Source organism: Panthera onca, chromosome D4 (genome assembly GCF_046562875.1).
Source record: "Panthera onca isolate mPanOnc1 chromosome D4, mPanOnc1 haplotype 2, whole genome shotgun sequence".
In the NCBI taxonomy this organism is placed as follows: domain Eukaryota; kingdom Metazoa; phylum Chordata; class Mammalia; order Carnivora; family Felidae; genus Panthera; species Panthera onca.
The window spans coordinates 49,969,113-49,995,145 of NC_138351.1; the positions used below are offsets into that span (position 1 = coordinate 49,969,113).

General features: G+C 38.2%; 1 long non-coding RNA gene across 1 annotated transcript; it reads left to right on the forward strand.

The window, feature by feature from the left end:
* Nucleotides 1–2,587: 2,587 nt before the first annotated feature.
* LOC132663836 (uncharacterized) lies at nucleotides 2,588–9,348 on the forward strand. The gene is made up of 5 exons (XR_009603293.3): nucleotides 2,588–2,745; nucleotides 3,717–3,821; nucleotides 5,713–6,015; nucleotides 8,559–8,694; nucleotides 9,149–9,348. It is a non-coding gene; the product is annotated as an uncharacterized LOC132663836 (long non-coding RNA).
* The last annotated feature ends 16,685 nt before the right edge of the window (nucleotides 9,349–26,033 follow it).

The following is a 26,033-nucleotide window of genomic DNA, read 5'->3' on the forward strand; positions in this document are numbered from 1 at the left end:
CCACCTTCCAGACCTTCTTGACACACTCTCTCTCTCTCTCTCTCTCTCTCTCTCTCTTTCTTTCTTTCTTTCACTACTCATAGGCTTAAATAAATCAGTATTTTGGGTAAAACACTTTCATATTGGAGCAACTTAAATGTTATATATTTATTAATGTAATATATAATTTAAGTGGCTCCCTAAATGGAACGCTTTCCCTCAGGCACTAACAGTAATTAAAAAGGGGGGTGAAAGTAAGATCTTTTAATTGGGAAAAGATACATGTTTCTCTCATCACAGGCATAAGTTGATGTTCAATTATAATTAAAATACAACTGCTTTTATACTGTGTTTCATTGATGTGGTGGAGGATATCTATGATTAAAAGCATTCTTTAAATTACGTTCTAGGGGCACCTTGGTGGCTCAGTCAGTTAAGCATCTAACTTCGGCTCAGGTCATGATCTCACAGTCCGGGAGTTCGAGTCCCGCATTGGGCTCTGTGCTGAGAGCTCAGAGCCTGGAGACTTCTTTGGATTCTGTGTCTGCACTGCACCGCCCCACCCCTGCTCCTCCCCCACTCATGCTCTGTCTCTCTCAAAAATAAATAAATGTTTAAAAAACCTTTTTAATTATGTTCTACACCTTCAAAAAGATGCTTAGGAACCCATTTCAGTTTTTTCATTTAAGGCTAGAGAATTACCTTGAACAGTCTATTAAAAGAAAAATTACAAATACCCAAGCCCCACCACACACCCACCACAGAATGATCAGATATTTTAGTTTAAAAAATCCCCATTACTGATTCTGATATACAGCCAAGTGCTGAGAATCCCTGCCAAATTTTTTTGATTAACATTTTAATACAATGACCAGTTGAGCTTAAAAACCATGAAAGAAAGTATTTACTTTGCTTCTGTGCTATATAAATAATAACCATGTTAATGGCTCTGGATGTTTACCAAATATTTCAGTTCTCTCTTCCTGGTATCTGAGGGGATCGCACTTTCAGTTCCCTCCTGGCTGGGAGGCACCATGTGCCTAATGAAATTGTACTTGTGGGCCAGAACATTTACTCACCTGTTTAGTTAGACTTCTACTCCAAAAAAAAAAAAAAGTGACTCCCAGACTACCATCGTCATCTGACCTCTTTTAAAAGTAGTCTCAGATGCTGACCAGGTGTGCTGAATCAGAACTGGCATTTCCACAAGATCCCCAGGTGAACTCATGCAAATTAAAGCTTGCAAAGCACTGTTCTAGTTGTAGTTTTTTCTGGCATGGAGACCACCAACATTTGAGATGCTGGTTAGAGTAGCAATTTTTGAAATGGTGGCCCATTTGTCACCTTGGAACTCTGAGTGACTCTAAGAGGCAAAGCTCCCTGCCAACTGGTGACAGCCATGCGGCATGGGCTAAATCTTTGTTTTCAGATGTTTTTGTGGCTAGATTCTGCAGCACAACATTTCCCATACTGACTGCATATCCTGAATGTATTTCCTTTCCCTTCTCTTTGAATTCAGCTATAAAATATATAGTGTCAAATTGAAATCAAAACTGTGAATATTTTCAATTTAATTTTTTTATGTTTGTTTATTTTTGAGAGAGACAGAGTGTGAGTGGGGAGGGGCAGAGAGAGAGGAAGACACAGAATCAACGCAGGCTCCAGGCTCTGAACTGTCATCACAGAGCCAGATGCAGGGCTCAAACTCAGGAACCATGAATGAGATCACGACCTGAGCTGAATAAAGTTGGACGCTTAACTAACTGAACCACCCAGGCGCCCTAATATTTTCAATTTAAACAAGATTTTTAAACACCAAATCAGAGACGTGTACTCATAGGAAGCAAACTCAAGACTAGCCAGAGACAGGACAGAAGAAGAACAGGACACAAGACACTGGACAAGCACTAGACTGATTCTGGATTCATTCAGATCTACGAAGAAACAGCGCTGAGTTGAGCCTGTAGTGAGCAGAGAAGAATGCCTGCCTCGGTTCCAATATTTGAAACTCCCTGGTATTAAAATGAAAGCCAAATTCAAGAGTGGGGACGGGGGGAGAGAAAGATTATTACAACTTGCCATATGGGCAGCTCTGTTTACTAAGCAAGGAAAAAACAGTGGGTGAAAAAGAGAGCAGGAAACGGAGAGAGAGGAGAGGAATAGAAATAGTAACAAAGGTTTCGGGCTTACCACAGCTTGCTTTTTTATTTCAAACCTAGCAAACAGCTCTGGGCATGCTTGCCTTGATGAACTGGAAAGGTTCCACACATTAAGGCCAGCAACCCTGACATAAGGCCATACCGAGAATGAATACATCTTTTCGATGAAGGGCTAATCTTGCACGAACACATTGCAGGGCGTTTTCAGGTCCTCTAATGACCCCCAGACTCTCTCTTGTACCATATTGTTAATGGAGATGATATTTGTGTTAAACACTGTACAGATTAAACTGGTGGATTATTTTCCCTGTGTGTGTATGTATATATATATATATATATATATATATATATATATATATATATATATACACATACATACATACAATTCAGCCCTGTGGCCAGACCATTCCTGACTGAGAAATACAAAATGTAACTGAATTTTCCTTTGCTTCATTAGTGGAAGCTTGAGAAAATTTAAAGGGGCTGTTCAACTTCCTTCCTTAAAACATGTCTCTATTTTTCTTTCTAGGGAACCACAGGATATCAGTGCTTCAGAATGGAAAGGTGACTACTGCAGACTAGATGCCAAGTTCATTTGATCATTTAGGTACTCACTTATTTTTTTAAAAAATGTGTGCATGCTCTCTGTATGCCAGACACTGTGGTGGGAGCTGATGAAAAAGAGGGAAACAAAATCCACAAAGTCCTGCCCTCCCACAGTTTACATTCAAATATGACACTGAGTCCTCTGTAGAAATGTAAGCCAAATACTTCCACCAGGAATGTTGACCAACATCTTGATTTTCTGGTCAAGACCTCACCCTGCTTGGTAACATGGCTTTTTATGGTACACCAATTCCCATCTCACCTGATATATCAACATCTTTTTACATTTCTCCATTTATTCTATGTTTTGACCAACCATTTATTTAGAATTCCTATAAATGGAACTTAGCTTCCTGACAGTGCTGTTTTCCCACTACATCTACATCTCTGCTTTGATTTCTTTGTAATGTTTCCAACGTAGTAGGTGAAACCATGACGTGGTAGTAAGACATCTATTTGTATATCAGTTTTCGGTTCATATCCATGAAGGATTCCAACTGCTGGCAATACCCAGAGGCAGTCCTGGGACCAAACCAAGAAGTCTATTACCCAGAGTGCTTTCAAAATCAAGTTCTAGGCTGGTGGGAAGGATGAATGCATTGACTGAGAAGTTAAGCAAGGGGTCATATTCAAGTCCCTGTTGGAAATTAATGTTGTAAATACCGAGTGTTCAAGCATCAGATGATTCCTTGTAGCAGTTTTATCTATTCCACTGGACTTGGTTGTGTCCTTATGCTCATAAAACTGGGTTATACAAGTCAGCTATTGCAAGGATCTGAATGGGTATCACTGTGGTGCTTAAGAAGTCACCAGCATATCTATGATAACTTTGCTGCCTCCCTCACAATGTTGCTGAAAGAATCAAGAGAAGATATTTGGGAAAGTGTTTCAGAAAATACTTTAGCTATGAGAAGTGGTAAATTCTCTACCGTTATTATTCTCCATTGTAATTATCACTGTGTTTGTTTTAAGGCAACCTAGACTCCGAGACAACATGACTTGTATGTCACAAGGTCAATGTTCCCCCAGAAAAACACATTCTGGTATTGTGAGTGCCATCATCCAGATGCATTTGTGGTAGGTAACTCTGACCTTTCATCTTTTCCAATGCTCTTGCCCTGCTGAGCTAAAATAGGACAGTGTTCCTTTTTCCCTGCTTCTAGATGAAACTGCACACATGGGTTACAAATTGAGACCTATTTATGATGGAGAAAATAGGAGGGTGAAAATAGAGCGCTTATCAACTTGTCACAATATGAGGATGCTGGAAGGTTAAGTGTCATTCTCATGCTATCTTCAGAGGAAGAAAACTGGTTTTCCTTTCAACAGATGTTAAAAGAAAAACTTTTAGACTGTCACATATGACCCATATTTCTAGAATCTGGCCCAACTTGGCAACTGCAAGTCTTTGTGAACAGAGCCATCCAGAGGACATGGTTTTGGGGGAAGTAGGTAGGACATTACCAAGGACAGAATGATGTGACATGAATGTAGAACTAGAGGATGAGAAAGGGAATATATATAGTAAGAAAACAGTTATAGAGAATTATTGTGTCAAGTTTAGCCATGAACACACTAACCGGAGATACACAGGACAATCTGTCTGTCTTTGTGCTTGTATAGTCCCACAGGCAGACACGTACACATCATATACATATGCTATCTTAGGTGGGATTTTTCTAGAAGCAGACCCTACAAATCAGATTGAGTGATTTGTAAAAGGAGTTTGGAAAGTAATCACAGGAATTACCAGTAGGGGAGCTGGAAGAGAAGAGATCTTGCACAAGGTATGTTAGCGAGCTGGTTACTGCTACAGTCAAGTGGGACTTCATAACTGGGACACCTTGGGGAGAAGGTGTGGAACCCATCTCAGTGTAATTTCACATTAGGGGCAAAGTCAGTGTTTATGGAACCATGAGTGCAGATACTTTTAATATATCAGTATCTGCTATATATACCTTTGCCCTCAGACTCTGCAATGTCTTCTGAGTCTTCTTACCTGAATCTGATCCTTGAAATTCTTATCCATATACTCTGACCAAATACAACCTGAGGAGCGACACCTCAGAGTGTCATACTGGATAGAAAGGAATTTCTTCTTTTTAAAAAAAAAAATGTTTATTTATTTATTTTGAGAGAGAGAGAGAGAGAGATAGGGTACATGAGTGGAAAGAGGGCAGAAAGAGAGGGAGAGGGAGAATCCCAAGGAGGCTCCCACACCATCAGCACAGACCCCCACAAGGAGCTCAATCTCACAAACCGTGAGATCATGACCTGAGCCAAAATCAAAAGTCAGATGCTTAACCAACTCAGCCACCCAGGTGCCCCCAAAACATGAAATTTTAATACCATGTTTTATTTAATCTAGTATGTCTAAAATATTATTTCAACAAGTCATCAACACAGAGCCCTTGAGATATTTCACATTCTTGTTTTCAAAATCTTCAAAATAACTGTGTATTTTACACTTCCAGAACATTTCAATTCAGACTCTTGCATTTCTAATGCTCAATAGCCACATGTGACTAGTAGCTACCATATTGGACAGAGCAGGTCTAGATCCTCACCACCCTCCATTTGGAATAAAGGGTGCTTAAGAGTGTCATAATATATTGAAAGTTAGATCAACCAATCTTTGGGGACACAAACATCATACCCCAGCTGGATGTTAAGTGGGAGATAGGTTAGCAATGTCTATTATAGTTTGTCGTCAATTTGCAGGATGGATATATAATAATAACAAAGACCAGATATGCCTGCATCCTTAATCCCACCCTCTTAAAACAACAACCATAAAGACAACAACAATAACCCTAGATTTGTTGCTATTTAAGGTTTCACATACAACTCCAGGAATGAGTGTTAAGGGGAATCTTCCATTAAGTTTCTACACTCTGGCAAAGTGGGGAGGGAAAATATACGTGGCCTTCCTCTGATTCACCCCCTGGTATTTACACTTTTGTTATAGACCTCTTCCACATCATTTCTGGGTTGATCTCTGTTACCAACAGACAAAAGTCTAAGTGACAGTTACATCATTTCTGAGATCAGGTTATATAAGAGAACTTCATGCGATCTCTCTCACTGCCTACTCTGGAGGAAGCCAGCTTTGATGGTGAGAGAACAGCCCTATGGAGAGACCTGTGTAACAAGGAACTGAGGCCTGCCAACAGCCTCATGAGTGAATCTAGAAGTGGATCTTCCAGTCCTGGTCAAGTCTTAGAGACTACAAGCCCAAGAATCTCATAATACCCTGAAGCAGAACCACCAGGTGAGGCACTCTGAGGTTCCTGACCCTCATCAATGGCATGAAATAATCAGGGTCAGTTGTTTGGCTACTAAGTTTTTGGGTATTTTTTTACATAACAATAAATAATTAATACAACATCCAAGAAAATAATTTCAATTATAGATGAATGAAGAGAATCCATTTCTATGCTTACTCACTGAGATTTGTGTGCATTATATATAGTCAGACCAAAAGGAGTAAGTATGATCCTGAATTAGAAAGATAAAATCAGTCCAAGACAGGAAGAGAGTAGAAAGTGAGGAACATTACGGAAGGGAATAGGATAGTCCAGAATTTCCTCAAGGAGAACAAAGACACCAAAAAACTTGTTTTCATTGTTTGCTAGCCTACAGTAAAAGCATAGTCAGGACTGCTTTTTATTAAGGGCAAGCACTAGGTGTAGAAGTCATCCAAGTGTTATCCAGGTCATCAACAATTAGGGGGAAGAAAAGAAAAAAAAATCTTCCTCATAGTGTTCAGGGTTAGTCCAGATTTTGAGACCATATAGCAGAGACAACTAAACATACAGTTATGCCCCCAGTCTGGAATCCAACTAGCATTAAAGAAGGTTTTGATCCTCCTTGGGACCAACATTCTAGAATGTTAACTGCATTTCTAAGGAAGCCATGCCGTCAGTCCTCGTGTACAGAAAGCTTTATGTGAGCTCCATTAATCTTATTATTAAATGTCTTTGCCATTCATTGATTAGACATACAAATCATCCATCCCCATAAGAAATTGCAAAAGAATTTAAAGTCACTCAAAACCCAGCCTTGTGCTCCCTGTAGTTGTCAAGGTAACAAACACCTTCCAATTTCAAGAAGCCAGACTTCTGCAGACTATTTTGAAGCCACTGTAGGTATTAGCCAGTCTTCCACTTCCCACTTTATGTAACAGTTTCCAGAGGCATTCTCAGGAGAGCTAATCAAGATATTAAGTTTACCCACAGACAGCCAGTGCGCCAATACCCTGTAGCAAGTTAGGAGAAATAAATAGGATTTTCTTTGTGTTCTATCAGCCTCAGATGCCAAATTCTTTAGCGCCAAGTAGAAGCCCCTCCGCTGTCAGGGCTGGTTCCAGTAGGTGTTTTCAGGTCAGTGACTGAAGGAGAGAGATCAGGAGTATGGGAATGCAAACTCTACTTGGTCCTTTATATTGAGCACAGTGATGACTAGAGATGGCATCATTTCTTAATTGCTTACAATGGGGTAAAGCACTTAAAAAAAATGTTTGTTCATTTATTTTTTGAGAGAGAGGGAGAGAAAGAGAGAACAAGTGGGGGAGGAGCAGAGTGAGAGAAAGAGAGAGAATCCCAAGCAGGCTCAGTGCAGAGTCTGATGTGGGGCTCAAACCCCCATATTGTGACATCATGGCCTGAGTAAAAATCAACAGTCAGACATCGAAACAACTGAGCCACCCAAGCACCCCAGGGTCAAGAACTTTTAAGTATTATCTCATATTTCCAACATTATCCTATACAAAAAAAAAATGGATGTTATCATGCTCATTTTAAAGATAAAGAAGTTAGGGCTTGCTGTGTGGGTTGAATTCCTAGCAAGAACAGGGACCAGTTATTAAGTGATGGAATGTGGACAGGAACTGAAGTCTGCCTGACTTCAAGGGTGGTGCTCACATCCTCTGGGACTCTCACTGCCACCTCACCACTTCCTGTACTTGAATCTTTCTCCTGCTATTTCCTTTCTTAGACCACACTTACCATTAAACATTTTCTCTCCATGGCTGCAAGAACGATACTAAAGATCTTTAAGACTGGTATGGCATGGGAGTTGCTGAGTCACCATAGATGCCTGACGTAGTTTGTGCAGGGAAAGATCCTGAAGACCCCTGGAAAGCCAGAGAGTGTTGTCCCTTTTGTGGCCATATTCTTAAAACTGAGGGGTTACTAGAGGCACCATGAAGAGCGAAGTAGGGTACTCAGGGGCTCAGGACAGCTCCTATTTACTGACTGTTCCATAATTCTTTTAATACTGTAATAGGAGGTATGGTTACAGTGGTGGAGACCAGGTGAGTGTCAGTACTGACTGGCTGAGAAAATTAATAAGAGCAAGACAGAACTCTGATCTTATGAACACATGCTTTGCTCCAGAATTTCTGCCAGAAAAAAACATAGAAGAGTTTGTTCATTGTGTAAGAGTACATATTTCACAGAGGGACTTGTAAGAGCTGTACTAAGAAGATGAAACATATAAAAAGATGGCTAGTAGTTTTAGCTATATAACCCTAGATCCCTCAGAGCAGAAAAACTCTGCATTTAATACTAGAAATGTATAAATAAGCTAAGCTTCTTTGCTGGTTTTCTCATATTACACTTTGAATGATAATGTGTGCAAACTGCTCATGGAAGAAAATGTTTAACATGAATAGACTCTGGTCTTTTGAAATCAGTTTCATACTTTGGGCATAAATATTTCAGTATACTGCTTTACTGGTTCAACAAATGATGGGTCATTTTTGTCATGATACTCTCTGACAAGCAAACAGTAGTGTGATGTTTCATTTAACAGCTATAGTGGAAAAGGAAAAAGAGTGGGAGAAGATTCCAGAGGACCGCAGAGAATCTGGGACTGAACTGAGGAAAGCTTCTGGAGCTAACCCCACCCTGTCAGGCAAATGAGTACCACTAACAAGCCATGTGATGTAGTGAGTAGCTGTACCTCCTTAAATAACACAATTAAACATTCTGTATCATTAGTAATATCTTAACTTCATTACATGTGATGTACCACTAGGGATATCTTTGAAACCATTTTATATCTACTTATATAGCTAAGAAATGGTAAACATAAAAACTAAAAACAGGTAAGGGTAACTTTGAGATATCTTGGAATAAAATAACATAAACCATATTTGTGCTTTAGCGATTCCCATGTAATAAAACAGTATTTAATCCCCAAGAGTAAATATTTCTCTAGAAGGACTTTGCTGGTAAATGGACAATTCAGGCTGCCAAAGGGAATGAAAATAAGCATTATTTCTTTGGGGCCCTTCTTTCTCCATTTAACACAAAAATACCCATGATACACAATAGTTAACACTATGCTCAACATTTCTGGTTGAGTCATGAATTTTAACGTTTGAATATTTTTTTTTGAAGAGTGAATCTTATATTGTCACTGCTACTATTCCAGCCAACATATCCAAAGAATCTCGGGTTGCCATAATTAACACGGAGGATCGCCTCGGACCCTACGTACCTAGACCTAGGATCATGAAAGTCAGTGAATGCTGGCAGTGACAGCCTGAACTGTTACTGCCACTTCACATCCTCTTTTTGGGCAACGTTGTAGTTCCTCCCACAACAATAAAAACTGTACTTCCTTGACCTTTGAGTTCAGCTTCAAACTTGCTTGAGTTCAAGGAATGTGGGCATGAGCGATAGTGAGCTGGTTCCTAACCTAGGCATCAAGAGGCCTCATTCGCTTCCAGGTTGCATCTCAGCCTCCTGTTACTGCCATGACAGCAGCTTCCTCTGGATGACGGCTCTCCCTTCAGCTTGGGCCCCAGACTAAGCACGTGAGGAGCAGAGACAGCAGAGTATGCCTGGCCAGTCCCACAGAAGGAGGGCTGTGCGGCCAAATCCAGCCTACCTGAGCCCCAGTGCACTTAGGTGTGAGAGAAACGAAAGCCTATTGGTAAATGACTTGACTTCATATTTGCTTGTTAGAAACAAAATGTTGTCAACTACCAACTGATGCCCCAGAAGTGGCCTTTTAGTAGAGAGTTACTGAGAAGTGGCGTGGCGATACCTCAAATGACCTTCATTTTCTTCCTGAGATCATCTCGCACTGTTGCTCCCTGTTCAAATCATGAAAACTCAAAACTTCTTAAGTGATAAGAATAGAATCAGCAAAGACAACCTATGGTACAGTAGCTGCAAGCAAATGAAAATGATTTAAGAAAACCCTACTGAGACTTGAAACTAAGGTAACCAAATCTGTAACAGCTCATTTAATGGATTTGTATCACTATTTCATTTTCTTAAGGTAAGAGACATACGATCACAATATTTTTAAAAGAAATGTCCAGATTTAAAGAGAGAGGGCCACTAGAATCCAGTAATTACAGAGGGCTTCCTAGCTTAAATATCCACATTGTTTGGTTTGATCAAACCAAAATAAAAATTCATGTTCTTGGGAGAGTCCATTAGGGAGCAAAGTAAGTAGAGTTTCTCTCCCTAAATATTAAATGCATGCAGTCTACTGAGAATAGCACAGTGATGCACATAATTTACGCACCAGTCCTGCTGGTGAGAACCACACAAATTTGTTTTGAGTCTCAGTGCTTCAAACAGTTCTTCGTTTACATTTTATGTTGAATTGCACAAACTGTAGCTTTATATAGTACATGCACAAACAGACATGGCTCTGTCTTCCCTGAGTAAGAATGAAAATAACACAACCTGCCAAAATAGGCTTCATATCTTAGTGAAAGTTTCTAAAGAAGAGAAATAGCAGAGCTCTCACATTTCTTCAATGTAGCAAGAGGTTAATGCAGTTCCAGACAGAGGTCAATGCATTGATCAGTGCAGCTTTAAACAAGAAGGCAGGTCTTTTCACAGTGTTTACAATACATCTCAAAATTATCAAAACACTGTCAGTTTTACTTTGGGTTTTTGGTTCATTAAGCAAACATTTCTATTTTAAAAATCTTCTGCACAACAGTAATTGTTGCTAAATAATTCCGTGTATATATCTCCATGTGTAGTTCCATCAGATATGTTTATTTTAATGGCACCTGAAAACTTTTATGTAAATAGCATATAAAATACTTTTGTTTTATAGATACCATATACAAATGAAGGATTATAAATCCAATCAGTTGGAACTGAAACTATACAGAAATTGAAGAGGCAATGGGAATAGTAAGGATATTTCTCTTCGCCAGGTTCCCATTCCCTGCCTAGAAAGACTATTTTTAGTAAATATTGAAATGTCACCATTCTACCTTCTTACCACACAGGAAACAAAGGAAGAAAGTAAACTCTTATCATTATTTCACATTATTGACTTATAACCCTGAGTCAAATATCAATGTCTTTATTCTTGAGAAGATTGCTTTCACCCTTCCCCTCCTGTCTCTGTGTTCACTTACCAGCCATTCATTCATTCAACAAATATTTACTGAACACCCACTGTTTTCTAGGCACTGGATAGGAGACAGTTACAATAAACACATACATACATACATACATACATACATACATAAATAAAATGACTAAATAAATAAATTGAAAGAATGAATGAATGACATGGCCTGAACCATACTGGAGTTTACAGTCAGACAGCAGAGATGTATGCTAAGCCCATAGATAGGGAGTTAAATCAATCATTTCAAATAGTAATTAGTGCAGTGAAGGCAAAGAAACCAGGCACCCTGGAAGTGAGTAAGTAAGCTTAATTTGGATTGGGTGGTAAATCTAGGAAGAATTCTTATTTAAAGCTGGGATCCAAAGAATGCAGAAAGACTGGCCTTTGAATGAAGTCTCCAGGCAGTGGAGAATGTACATACAAAGGCTCTGAAGCAAGAGAGAGATTGGTGTTACCTCTCTGAAATTTTGAAGAGATTTCTTCCACACCTTCGTTTCATTCTTAGGTCATGGCACTTTATACTTTTATTTTCTCTTAATATATATATTCTGTTTTCAAAGGTGCTTGAGGGCAGAGAACTAGTGTAGAGCCATTTTTATCACCCATCATAAACTATCATGTATTCCAAGGTCACAAACTTAAATGCCTCCAGGGTTTACACTGGAGGAAAGTTGATGAGGAATAATCATTTCACTCTTAACCCAGAAGAGGGGATTTTTTTGTTTTCCCAGTGAACCAGTCAAGCTTCAGGAAGGAAAACAGAAGTCATCCTATGAATTCTGAGTATAATACAGCTGCTTTGAACCTCACATCTGTGGTCTGATCCAAGCATCTATCTCCTATTCCCCCTGAACTTTCCCACTATCTTCTGAATCTCACTGATGCCTCTTATGAATAGACCAGAATCTGTGAGGATACTAGATTATAACAAGGATTAGATGTGGATTATGGGAAGTGTAGTGTCCAACATCTCTTTTGCATTACACTTTGCCAACTCAGCATCCACATTATTTTAGACATAATGAAGCTGTCGAATAACAAAAACAACATCCTTCTTCTATCTAGCATGATGCAAGTATTCCTTGGTTAACCAAATACTTGACTCACCTTTTCCCAAAAGTTGATATGTAAATTCCACTATGTCCCTGTATTCATCTTTGGGTAATATTCTTTTCCTAGCACAGTCATAATCTCCCTTTGTTATCTTATAATTTCAAGATTAAATGTAGAGGGTTAATCACTATTAATACAGCTTATAATAGCAGGGGGAGGAAAAATAGTTAATATAAAAAAAAATTACAAACCAAGAAAAGTATTAATAGATACTACAATTTCCATTTCTGCAAGTAGCCACATGGTTATAATTCCTGCCTGCACTGTCCACTCTGTGATCCCTTTGTCTTGAGCTTGCACCTCAGTTGATTGGGATTCTTTACTTTTTAGAGTGACACCAAATGATTCATGCAATATCTGAGTATATTGATCCTGCCTATAGTTGGCTGTAGTCTTTTGCTTTTGACACACAGTGTCCTGAAGAATCACCTGACTTCCAGACCACCTCCTCCAGGCCCTCAGTGGATCAATCATTCAAGTCAGTAAAGTAATCTACTACTTCCTGTGTGTTCAGTGTTGGAAAGAATCAGGTGGTAAAACTCAGCTTCAAATTCAGGAATAGTTGTCGGACCTCCTGATGGAAGCACCCTTGTCAGTAGACCCTCTTAACAAGTGCACCCAAAGATATGGGTACAGAAAGCAAAAATTGTGTTTGAGTAATTAGGGGCAATAAGAAGAGAAGCAAAGCCCACCTCCAACCTTTGTTCCCAGGTCGTGTTTCTTCACTATGGGAGAAATGGAACCACCTATTGTTCAGAGAATCAGAAATCTTAATTACAGCACAACCCTTCAACGCTTCAAAGGGTTACTCAAGAATTGGCTTAACTTTCTAACCAGATCTTCTTTCATGTAATGTGAACAACAAATGTATGGTACAAAACTGAGCCTTCAGTACACATTTCACCTGTTTCCACTAGACTACTTGTTTAGGTCTTTTAGAGTCCATGAGTGAATTCCAAGGGTTTAAGCATACTGCTTTCCTTATTTTTCTGTTAAATGACTACACTGGGCAAAAGCAATGTTGTATGGGATACCTGGATTGTAAATGAAGCATTTAGTAAGTGCTGGAAGAAAAGGCAATTATATACCCACAATAAGAATCTATTTCAGTGAGGACAAATTGCTGCTACTTCCAGAATCGAAGAGATCCAAATAATTATCTTGAGCCCAAATGACTGAGTCTATTCTTCCCTGAGGAATAATGCTGTATCAAGGGTTCAGCATTGACCTCTGTTATTGGCAGGCTGGGAATGAATGCAACTGTAGTGGTAGCCAGAACATCTCTATGGGGGGACCCCTACATCTGCTGATCCCGTGCATGAACCTCCATCCCTATCACCATGGTTACAAGGTTCATAAATCTATTGAACATACATAGGACTTGTCAATTTGGGGGAAATATTTTTGGCAAATATCCCTACAATGCAGAGATCTCCATTCATTGCCATTTTCAGAGGTTCATATACGGAAGTCTTCACCAGTTCTCCAACAGTGTTTCTTCCAAATGTTTACCCCCGCCCACAAATTGATTCAGATCTCTATTTTTGGCCATATCTTCTTTCATGTAATGTAAATACCAGGTGCATGGTCCAAAACTCTGCACATTTGATAGAATTCCCTTCTCCCCTATTCTTCAGGGCCACCCCTCAGTGATACTTCAATAGTGCACTCAGCCACCTAAGGATTATATCAACGTGTCACTCACCTGTAAATCAGGCCATCTTTTCCCTTTCACATTAAGCTAGTGATAGAGAACTCCTCATGAGGCCGTAAGGTATGCAGCGAAGGAGAAAGGTTAAGATTGCAGGAATGAATGAATACAGGTCATGGAAGCGTAAGCCAAGTAAGTGTTCATGATACTTACGTCTTCAAGTTCAATTTGAGTCAAATTTTATTTATGTCACTTCCATGCTGCTGTGCATGCCCTGTTTTATGACTTAGATCTATCCACTAAATTATGAGCATGCAACCCACTGTCAGGAATTCAGTCCACATGAGAGTTTGGTGGCAGGCCAGGAACCAATTCTCAATAGAATAATATTGCTCTATGTAAGGAGGCAGGACTTTGCTCCAAAACTCGGTGGCACAGTGGGTGCACTGTGTTATAATTTTATTAGTAGTTGCCAAATGCTCCATACAGCATCCATAAACCAGTTCCAGGAAAAGGGAAGTTCAAACACCATTGGATCTACTATGTGATGTTGCCTGAATGGGAGACTTTAACAACGATCTGGAGTGGTTGCACAGTCTTGTTCTTTTCTGAGAACTACTTAAACCTGGCCTCAGTTAAAACCATAAAATCACTTCATTCACACAAACATCCCTTAATTTATAAAGCCTCAGTCATGCATACACACTAGGGGGATCCACAGTGTTCAAGGAACTTAAATATAATGTATCAAACCAACCCAAAATAAACCAAGTACAAAAAATATTTACATAAAGTTTTTGGGCAGAAACGTTATATAGTCACATAAACCTACTGGACATATAATCCAAGTCTCAGAATTCTACTCTTTCCTAATAAATTCCCTGATTTTTAAAATAGGAGACAGATAAGGCTGTGAATTCAACTTATGTTGTAAGTCAGTCACTTACATGATCAAATATAGGATTTCATTCTCATAAACCTCAACCCTCTGAGTTAGATGAAATAAAAGATACTTTTAGAGCATTCAAAAGTTAGCTCTTCAGTTGTCTGTCTATGTCATTATCTGAGACCTGTATATAAGCTTTACAGTACAATTAGAAAAACGTATTCGTGGGTGCCTGGGTGGCTCAGTCGGTTGAGCGTCTGACTTTGGCCCATGATCTCACAGTTGGTGAGTTCAAGCCCCATGTCGGGCTCTGTGCAGACAGCTCAGAGCCTGAAGCCTGCTTTGGATTCTGCGTCTCCCTCTCTCTCTGCCCCTCCCTAGCTCATGCTCGCTCTCGCTCTGTCAAAAATAAAAATAAACTTAAAAAAAATGTATTCCTCTTCCTAATTCCACTCTAATGTCTTATTGTATAAAAAGTCTTGGTCTTGCACAATCTTTCCTTTCATAAGCACTTCATTCCAGCTACAGAAAAGCAATTGGTTTTGCTCTTGCATGCTAATGACAACCAGAGTTTCATTTTTCCAACAGCAATACAATAATGTCATTAATACCTTAATATCATTGAACCAGTCTCAAACTCTTGTATTTGATGTTCTCCTTCCTCCAAACTGCTCCAAGTATAAATAAATATTCATCAGATTTTGGTCTAAAAATATTATAGGGCTCCCAATTACGATGATTTGTTTAATGCAGGAAAGTATAGAGTTTATACAACTATTAGAATGTCCAGGGGGAACAAGAACACAGGTGTCATTGCAAGCAATCAATGCAGCACAGATACAAAGAAAACCATAGAAGGTAGTGCCAGTAATGTGGAACAATAGCTGACAAACCAGGTAATTTACTTTCAATAGATACATGAGTATATGAAATCTATTACTTTGTTCTAATGTTCTAAGTGACAATTGTTAATTGTCACTTCATTCCGATAATGGGAATTGGAATAGATGGTACAAACTGTAGCAACCTGGAGGAATCACTACTCTTTTCCCGAAGATTATTTCTAAATGGAAATGTGGTTGAAGGTTTGCCAGAATTCTTGACATTTCAGAAGATCACACCTTTGGGTGACAAAGTCCTCATTCTATAGAGTAGCTGATCAAGTGGTTATCAAGAGAAGTTGAATGATAGCCATAAAAGAAATCCATCAAGTCCCTTTGCTGTCAGTTCTAGTCTTCAATTCTCCAACAAGGCAGTCTCACCCCCACTTTTCTCTTACCTCTACCATAGCTTCCAAGGTCTACTTTCTAATAACAGTGAATGTCGTAAGATGATATGCAGCTCAAAATGAATAATGCATTCCACCTCTTTTCCAGTTAATCCCGTACTTAACTATCTCGTGCATGGTTAATCAAGGCAGTTTCCTCTCTCCATGAAAACCTTCCCTAGTTTATATAGTTCTCTTCAAAGCAGACATAGATTTGGAAATTGTTACTAAAATGTAAACACAAAGATAAGAGCTTATTTTTTATTAGAAATTCATATTTTCCACTAAAGGAGTGCCTATAATTATAGCGAGAGCTGATATTTACTGAGTTTTTGAAGGGAAGAGAAGCAAGAAAGGTATTATGCTGAAAGCAATAGCTATACATAGTGAGGTCATAAGGAAGTGTGGTTTAAGATTGCATATCAGCTACAAAGGCAAGAGTCTTTTCCTGGGCGCTTCTTCTTAGACAAAGACATAAATATCTGCCTACATCCTTTCCCCTACCCCCTACTAATATCATATACTCAAGTGAAAGAAGCCTAGAATTATTCTTCCTAATGGAATATCCTCTGGAAATACTGAAAACTGAAACAAAACAAACCTCAAATTATGAGAATACAAAATATTGCTCATTCTTGGTGACATCTTCAAGTTAGTCTCTTGGAATATGGGGACAAGAGAGGGAGAGGATAGGATTTTGGTTTAACACAGCTGGGATTTAAATATTTCTGACCTCAAAGAAGGGAAACCAGTAATATAAAAGTCAGGAGACCAAGATGATAGCTATATGGGCTGAGAAATCAGTTTCCTAAAGCAAAACCAAGTGTGGAGGAAGCAAGGCTAGAAAGTAGTGTTGCTTATTGTCAGGAAAAGGCCAAATTTATAAGAATAGGTATTGAAGGAGGGAAAAGTATTATGAACTTAATATGGCAAACAAAAAAGGAAGTCAGACTGAGCAATCTAATGATGGCAAGCAAATTTCTCTAAGGTGTTTTATGAATTTACTTTCTCACTCAAATACAATTATTAAGCATAATCCATTGTGTTCCAAAAATGTCCAGTGTCTTAGCCAAATGAATACAGAAGATAACTTGATCCTCAGGCCAGGTGGACTACCCTCTAGCAGTTTTCTATTTCCTTCTGTCTGTGGCATGCTTAGATCCCAAAGCCATTTGTTACAGATAATTTCATCCTGGCAGAATGTAGAGCTATCATCACTAAAATTGTAAAAATGAAAGAAGGAAATATGAATATTCTTAGAATCCTTCTTTACCCCACGTAGGTACCCAATTCTGATATAAGCATGATAACATATATAAAACACTGGAATAAAATGTGGCTTGCAGGAGGTAGACCAAACATGGAAGCCCAATTCTATTCTATTTCATGCCCCAATTTGATAGATCAGTAGAAAAGTCAGATCAGTATGCTCTGGGTCTTCATTAATGAAATGTTTGCATTCTCTAAGTCAGGAAATTATCTGCAGTGCAGATAAAAACTTGTGGGTGAGTCCTTAAATCCTGATTTTAGCAATTCCATTTCTCTTTGAATTGTTTCCTTTGACAGCTTAACTTTAAGTGCCAGTCCTGCTTTAAAACTATCTCTCAGACTTTGCTTTGATGTAAATTGGACTGAAACTTAATTTGTATTCAATAAAAGGTAATAATTAAACATATTCTCAGTGTGTAAACTGCTTTGAGAAAAAAAAACATACAACTTTGGAGAAACGTACACACATGCACACATAAGCCAAGCACTTTAAATTTACTAAGAAATCATTTAACAAATGATTATTTCAGCTCTGTCAATGCTCTAATGACTCAAAAAAAGTTAAGGAATTATCCCAGATGTTTCACCTCCAAACTAGAGGAACTTGGTTTGAATTGCATGTATGGCAAATAGAAAATAAAAAATAATAAGAGTAATAATAATAATGTGTTCTATAAATGAGTAATATTATTATTCACTCTACTGGAAATATCATATTATTAGCTTATTTACTTTAAAGAGATTTTACACAGATGCTCATTTGGAACAATATTGAGAAAATTTCAAATTGTTATGAATTTAATAAAACTATGACTTACATTAAATATTAAATTTATTTTAAACACTATTCACATTATTTGGTAATTTAACCCTACCCAAAGTGCAAATCTATGTGGCAATTTAGCTACTATCATTAATTCTTTATGAATTAGCTGTGACTATCTGCTTTGCTCAGGAAGGCTCTTATACATCTAATTAGTGCTAATAGCAAATGCCTTTAAAATGTTCAAATTGAAACAAAAAATATGACAGCAGTTATTCTTATCAGGAAAATGTGCAGACTCTGACGCGTCTTATTAAAGGAGATAATATAGCAGTCAGTTTAAAGATGCCAAGGAGTCTATTTATTTTTGTATGTGATTATTTTTCATTCTGTGTACCTGTGCAACTCAACACCTTCAAAATCCCCATAAGCCTCTCAACAAGGATGCAAACTGGGATGTTTTAACCCTGAATGGAAAAGAAAGGACTAATGAAGGAGGGGAGAAAAAAGGAAGTTGGGAGTGGGGGTAGAAAAAGACAACTGATACCAAACAAAGAAAATAATCCATCTATTCTTAGAAGAAGTTTGTGCATCCATTTAATAATTTTTTTCAGGAAATATATCTTAGGAGGTACCTACTGTGTTTCAGTTATTGTGCCAAACATCAGGAATACTTCAATGTAAAGACACTGCTTCTGCTCAAAGGAATTTATGATTAAATGGGGAGACAGAACCCAGTATGGTGGGCTGATTGCTAAGACTGCTGTGTATAGGGGGTTCAGGGGCACATGGGGGCAGTGTAGGTGTCTGCCTAGGGAATTCATAGAAAAGTTTTATGGAGTACATAACAAATGAGCTGTCTCTTGCAGCAGAAGGGGGAGGAGTTTGTCAACTCAACAGGGGGAAAAAATAGGTATTACCAGCAGAAGTGCAAAAGCTTAGAAAGAGAACCCTGAGTTAAAGATGTTTGTTGCAACGTGAGTACAGGCTCCATTTAAACAATGGTCGGTTTCTGGTTATTACCACTTGGAGGGTAGACTATTTGTCCCCTGAGAGCATCATGTTCTTCACCCATGATAGTTTAAGATCAAGTGAAATGAAATCCTGACAGCTATCAAGTGGGAAAAAAAAATTGCCATAGCTCCATTAGGGGTCTAATGGGTCCAGGTCCCAGAGCTCAGTGAAAGGCCCAATCATCTGGCCATAGAAAAATATATAATAGGTGGAGTCACGTGAGCCCTGGAGTGAACAGCAGGCAAAGCAGGCACACCATGAACAGGCAGTGCCAAGCTGGGTCTTATTCCTGAACAACAGAGCAGAAGCAGAATCTGAGCAGACTGTGGAAGAAGACTACACTGTTAAGTGTCTGGGGTGTTGGTCTGTGCCTTCCCAGCTGCTTAACAGAAAAGGAGAAAATGAATTTTAGATTGAACCACATAAAATTGCCAATAATTGATCTCTTTTTGACCTATAAAAAGAACAATTTCATATGGTTTAATTTAATATTTGCTGAGTGCTTACCCGTCAATTCTGGGTAAGACTCTAGATATACTACCTAATGTAATGTAAAACTTGCAAACACCCCACAAGATAAATCTTCATTCTACAGAGACGAAACCAAAGAGCAAAGTGCTGGCTGACATACCACAAGGCTGAAAGTTACTAAGTAAATAAACAGCTTCCTCTTTAGTTTCAAAACTGGAGAATTTTGCCAGTCTTTATCTGTACACCTAGCAGTTCATATAGACAACAACCACTCTGAAATCAGATAACAAAAAGGATATGGCTTGCATCAGGGGAGCTAGTGACCCAAAACCCAAACCCAAAGTCCACAGGATTTGTTTCCTTATTATTCTCTCTGCTTCTGCTTTCTACCATCTACCTATCTTTATTCCTAACTCCTTGTCATCTTCTCTATCATTCACCCTCCTTCCCTCACTCCTTCCTACCTCTATCTCCCTTGTTGTGCAATCATGTATAGGTATAATAAAGGTTTGTGGAGCACAGGTGAGACTATGCAGCAGTTAGCTACATTTTATAGACTCACATTTAACATATGAAAAACATTCAGACTTTATTAAATAAAAAAATAAAAATTTACGGTGAAGTAAGTGTAGTCAACAAACTGTCATCTAGCTAACTGGCTGGCTATTTTGCCAGGGGAAAATGGCTGAAATGGTAATTCCAAGAGTCATGTCTGAGAAGAAGGATGCTTGTGCTAATCTGATTATTTTCTTTAGCTAGTAGTAAACCAAAAATCTAATAGTGTTATTTTCAAGTTATCTAATCTTATATCCCAATTTCCAAGAGCAACATTCTCCTCACAGAGACAGTTGGTTTCAAAGAAGGCATTTTCAATAACTTCTTCCCACACAATGTTCCTTGTTTGAAAGGACTATGGTACTTTGTTAAATAATGATATTTTAAGATGTCTTCTTTACCTTAAAACCAAAAACAACAATAACAAGTTTTGTTAAGTTCCTAAAAAATTGCTTTCAGTATTAAAAAAAAAAATGTATTTTCTCCTTTCCTCTCCTGTTCCTCCTCACTAGCCAAAATGATTTCTCCTCACATTGTTCATTTGGATCCTTGGCCCCTTCTGAAAAGAAGAGGCTAGATATGGTTTATAAACCCAGTCAGCACAATGATTTCCTGAATAGAACCATTAGCCCTGCCCATTCAGGTATCACTGTCTTTTTTTAACAAGCTATCGATTTCCCCAAGAAAGTAGAGATAGAGATCAAAATGCATCTAAGAAAATGAAGAAAGCAGGAGAAAATAAACTGGAATGAAAAATGAACCTAGGACAGTATTAAACTGGGAAGAAAGATACAATTCTTAGAATAATACACCTGGGAGGGAATGTCAGAGGTCACAGCATCCTAATATGTCTTTTATGCCAACAAATATTCTACAGTAGCCACTGCTACCATGTGTCCTGGTTCATACATTGTTGATGTAATGCCCTATTCAATCTTTGGCCTTAGTATAAAAAATTCTTACTTGCCCTGACCCATCAGTGATTAATAATATAAATTGTTTATTTGGTGGCTTTTATTCACCAAGGAGAAAAACTTTCCCTTTGTCTCTTTATGATGAAAAGATAGATGTAGGACAATCTGATCAGTCTGCCCCAATGTCAACCCTCAAGGAAGCTTCCCTCCACTGGCTTGTACTCATCAGACCATCCAGGGTTAGACTGATGAATCAGACTGCTAAATTTTACCATGATCCCTTCCTTCACAGAAGAGAACTCCCCCTCTTCAGCAGCAGCACAGGTAGGATTAGCATACAGATCCTCTCATCTCTAGTCCTATATACTATCCACATGTCATCTTTGGGATAATCCTGAAATCTCGCTGCAACTCACTTCTTCGTTGAATGAAAGAAATAATATGTAGAGCCCATGGTATGAGCTGCCATTTCTCACCAGAAACATTGCTCTCTTTTCTGAACTAAAGAAGAATCTGATCATACTTTTGAAATGTTAGCCTTTCAAAGACATTTCACACTAGGCATTATAATAAAGATTTTAGTAATTTAAGATTCTCTACAACCTAAAACCCTATAAAACATAACATGGTTTTAAACTGAGATCCCTAGATTTTCTGAAACATAATGTTATTTCATTCATTAGGCCTTAATGTTATATTTAGAACATTATGATTTCACTGACATCAATGTGCTATGTAAGAATAAATCACATAATCATTTATCTATTATCAATCTATATAATCTATACTTCATTTTGAATAAAAGGCACTTATGACAGATAACTAGCTAATGTAATTATGCATTCCGGCATGCATTACAATAGTGGAAGATGGTTTAGGAAGTTTGCTAAAAAGTCCTTGTATTCTTTGCATGTTGGCCTTTAAATAGGATTTGAAAGAATTATCCCTTTTTGTATATCATAGCATCTGGAAAAATTCATCATGTAGTGTTCAAATAACTATTTACTTCAACATAATACATAATAACCAACTAAAAATTCTGTGAAATAAACTATACAAGATAATTCAGGGGAAATGCATGAATGTACAGCTGTATTCCTACCTTGAGGCTTTTTAATATCTTATAAATAACAAGTATGAATTACTTAAATCCCTCAACAGAAATACAACTTTATAATGGTACACTTGTCATGCATTATCCTTCATGCAATTCTCATCATCACCTAATTAGGATGGTTTCCATTCATATCAATCATACACTTTTATAATTAATTTATTGCACAGAAAAAATTCTTTTCCCATTACACTTATAACTCACAAGCTATTAGAAGAATTGATATGGAAGAGGGGAGTCCAAGTATATTTATTCCATGCATTTTTGTTTTCAGAGACTCCAGGATTCTGATAAATTTTCCTTTAAAGATTTCCAACCTGTGCTTGCTATCCCAGGGATTGGGATGAGAATGCCTACTGAATACTAACTAATATCCAAACCTGGCTCAGGATGCCTAACCTCTGTCCACCCACACCCCCATAGACTCCTAGCCAACCTCCCAGAAGAACACCCAATTTCCTCAGGAGTCTCTCTAGACCCTATCTTACTCAAATCATTTGGCTTTGTCCTAGTTTATCTGGTTTCTATGTGATAACAGTGATTATCCATAATACTGATAATATAATAATAGCATATACTACATGTCAGGAACTATAAGGTTTCTAAAAGTGTTATTCATGATCATCTCACTTTGATATACCAGGTTTGTTCACTAATCCTAAGAATTATAAGAAGGCAAAAATAGCAACCTAATTAATAGACATGAAAAGCAAAACTCTTTTAGTTCTAGTTTGATAAAACTTTACATTCCCAGTCCTGAAAGCCAATAAAAATAGATTCCCATATCTAAAGAACAGGCCTTGGGCGGGGGAATAAATAAATTACACCACATCCAAGCCTCTGGTGTATCAACCTCGCTGAAAGTAGACCGGGAAGGAACAGGTCTATTGTCTAGTACGACAGAAGCAGAGGGTAAAAGCGCTAGAAGACCAAGTCTACATCATAGGGTGACACTGTTGTGCCGAAATCCTGTTTGTTTAGAAAATGTGTTTAGAGGTGACTTGGTGTCTTGGCTTCCCTTGGAATAAATATATCTGGGAACTAGCAACAAGGGCAACCATGCAATGGTCTACAGACTGTGCAATGCCTAATTCTAGGGGGCACCATTCACATCATCACACAGTGGTACCCAATGACATCGCTGGCACTCTCATTGCACAGGCAGGTCAATGACATAATACCCACCGCAAGATTTATCTAACCTGAGAAAGAGTGCTGTGGCCAGAAAAGATCCTATGCTGAGACCAAGGGGTGATGATTGGGGAAGATGAATGGTTGTATTCAACTTAGCAATAGGCTTTTGTTATTGTTGTTGTTGTTAAAAGTGTTGTTAAAAGTTAAAAGTGTCCAATTACTATGAAGGTTTTTAGTGAATTAAGATCAAACATGTTCTCCCACCCTAAATTTTTAAATTAATTTAGAGACCTAATGGAAGTCATTTCCCTGTATTATCTCACTCGATTGTTTTTTTAAGAAGGTGGCCTTAGTATCTCTAATTTTTACAAAGAACAAAGTTCTGTAAAGAGAGCTTAATAGTTGTTTTCCAAATGGTGTGCAGCTAGTAATCTCCAGAGCTGGGATTTGAATCCAACAATGCCTAAGTCCAGAGTCACTGTTTTTAAGTTTTGTTCATTTCCTCTTTTAAACCAGATTTACACAGGTCTTGCACCCACGCCTGGAATGGAATTAAGAATGAACTTTTTGAAGTCACACAGTGAAGCGTGTGACTAATGGAAGGGTGTTTCAATTTCTCTAGCTTTCTCACCTTTAATTAAATGCTTTCCTAGAATCATCACATGAAACTTAAAACAAAGTGCCAAAATAATTTTTTGAGCTATTCTACATCACATATTAGCATATTCTTTTATGGGGTCTGTTATCTACCAGACAGCATTTCCAATTAATTCAAAGTTTTTTTGCCCAAAATATTTACACATTTTGCTCTTTAAAAAAAAAAAAAAAAAAAAAAAACAAGGGTTAATGTTGTGTTTGCTTTTAGTCCTTAAAACATAGTAACATCACCTAGATGAATGTCAATTTAAATACAAATTCCAAAGTTTAATTTCTTTTATGGTTTGTCAAATTATCCTGAAATTCCAGACCATGTAGCATGTATAAGTTTGGAATAATAAAAGATTAAAGTGGAGCATCCAAATGCATGAAAGAAAACACTGCGACTCTAGTAACATTTTGACATGATCTGGCTTGCACACAGGAACATCCACATTGTCAAACCAGGCTCATGTTAACCAGAGACCCTACCAAATATAAACTTCTGTAGTAAATTCAAGGAAATAGGCAAACAAGAAGAACAGACAAGACAGAAAGAGTGCTGGGAACATCAAGGGTAGTTCCCTAGACTCATCCTTTCCACACGGGTGGAATGATCTCTGGTGGCATGATCTCTGGCACAGAACAATAGCTGAGTTCTACTAAGGTTTTGTGAGATTTCTTCTACAGCAGGGAGCATTTCAGATATGAAAAATTTCCATTTTATACCCAGAGAATTATATAACGTAAGTGACATTCTCAAGGGAGACATGTCTCATAGATTAGAGGCTTATTTACTATAAGTAATTCTTTAACCATGAACATGCTATAAGGGCATCCTGCAGATAAGACACCTACCTCATACCAAATGGTATCCATTTATTTGCCCAGAGGCCTCGTTGGTGAAATGAGACCAAATCACCTGTTCTTTTCCTTCTCTCTGGTATAAAGACTGGATACACAGCAGGATAGCAGCTATAGCAGCTTACTCCCAGAGATTATTTAGTAAGGTGCAAATCTATTTTTTGCCTGTTTTTGCTGTCTTTCTTTCTTTTCCAGAGAACCTGCCAGCCATATCTATGCCAAGTGGTTGTGTCTACAAGTCATGTTGGAGCAGATTTCCTTTATTTTGGCGAGAATTATGAGTGGTGTTTCTAATTATGAACCTATAATGCAAACATGTATCAATATTCTGAATAAAGATACAAGAAAAGGATTGTTTTAACTCCTATTAAGGTGTTGGAACAAGTTAGTCAAGTTGCACTGATTATCTTAAAGAAGGGGAAAAGGTCCATATTTGTAGTGAGAGTATCTCTGAAAAAACAAGATAATGTCTAAGGAAAGGTATCTTCAAGAAAGTACTCATCAGGAGAACAGTGAGGACATGCTTTTTTATTTCGGTATGTGGTAGAAATGAGACTTTTCTTTTGACCAAAGCACACTAGCACCATGGGAGTGCTCTGGGAGTAATGACCATGCACATGAAAGTAAAAGAAAACAAAAATGCACTTATACAATCTCATTCTAATGGAGGTAAGAGACAACAGCAGCTATAATAACATTGAAAAAGAGAACCTCTCTTGCTTCTCTGCTGGATATTGAGCAGCAATGTTATTGTGCCCTGATAATTTCTTCAGGAAAAAGTAAGAGCATTAAGCTGTACAAATATTAAATTAAAAGCAGTGAAAACAACTGCAGAGTCTCTCTCCATAAGGTGCTGGCAAAGGACTTCCCTTTGCATATGTCAGGTCAGAGTGCTATGAGGATCCATGCATTTCAGAAGATGCACCTGAATCCTAGAACAAGGCCTAAGGGGCAGCAAAGATTTGCCTAGAGAACGACCAGGCTGTGGGGAACCAACAGTGGTGTGAGAGGGCAGGAACTACAATAGCATCAGAGGGCCAGGCATGCCTACTAATGTTCTGGGCTGTATCAGCCTTACGCCTCAGCACCCCATCTTGACAGCTAGTGAGCAGCATGCAGGTGGTGATGGTTGAGTCTTTCAGTCTTCAGTGTGCAGGCTTGAGTTTGACAACAGCCTGGACAAGCATTCAGTCCAGGCTGATTTTGGCAAGGGGGAAAAAAAGGATGAAGGAAGCAAGGAG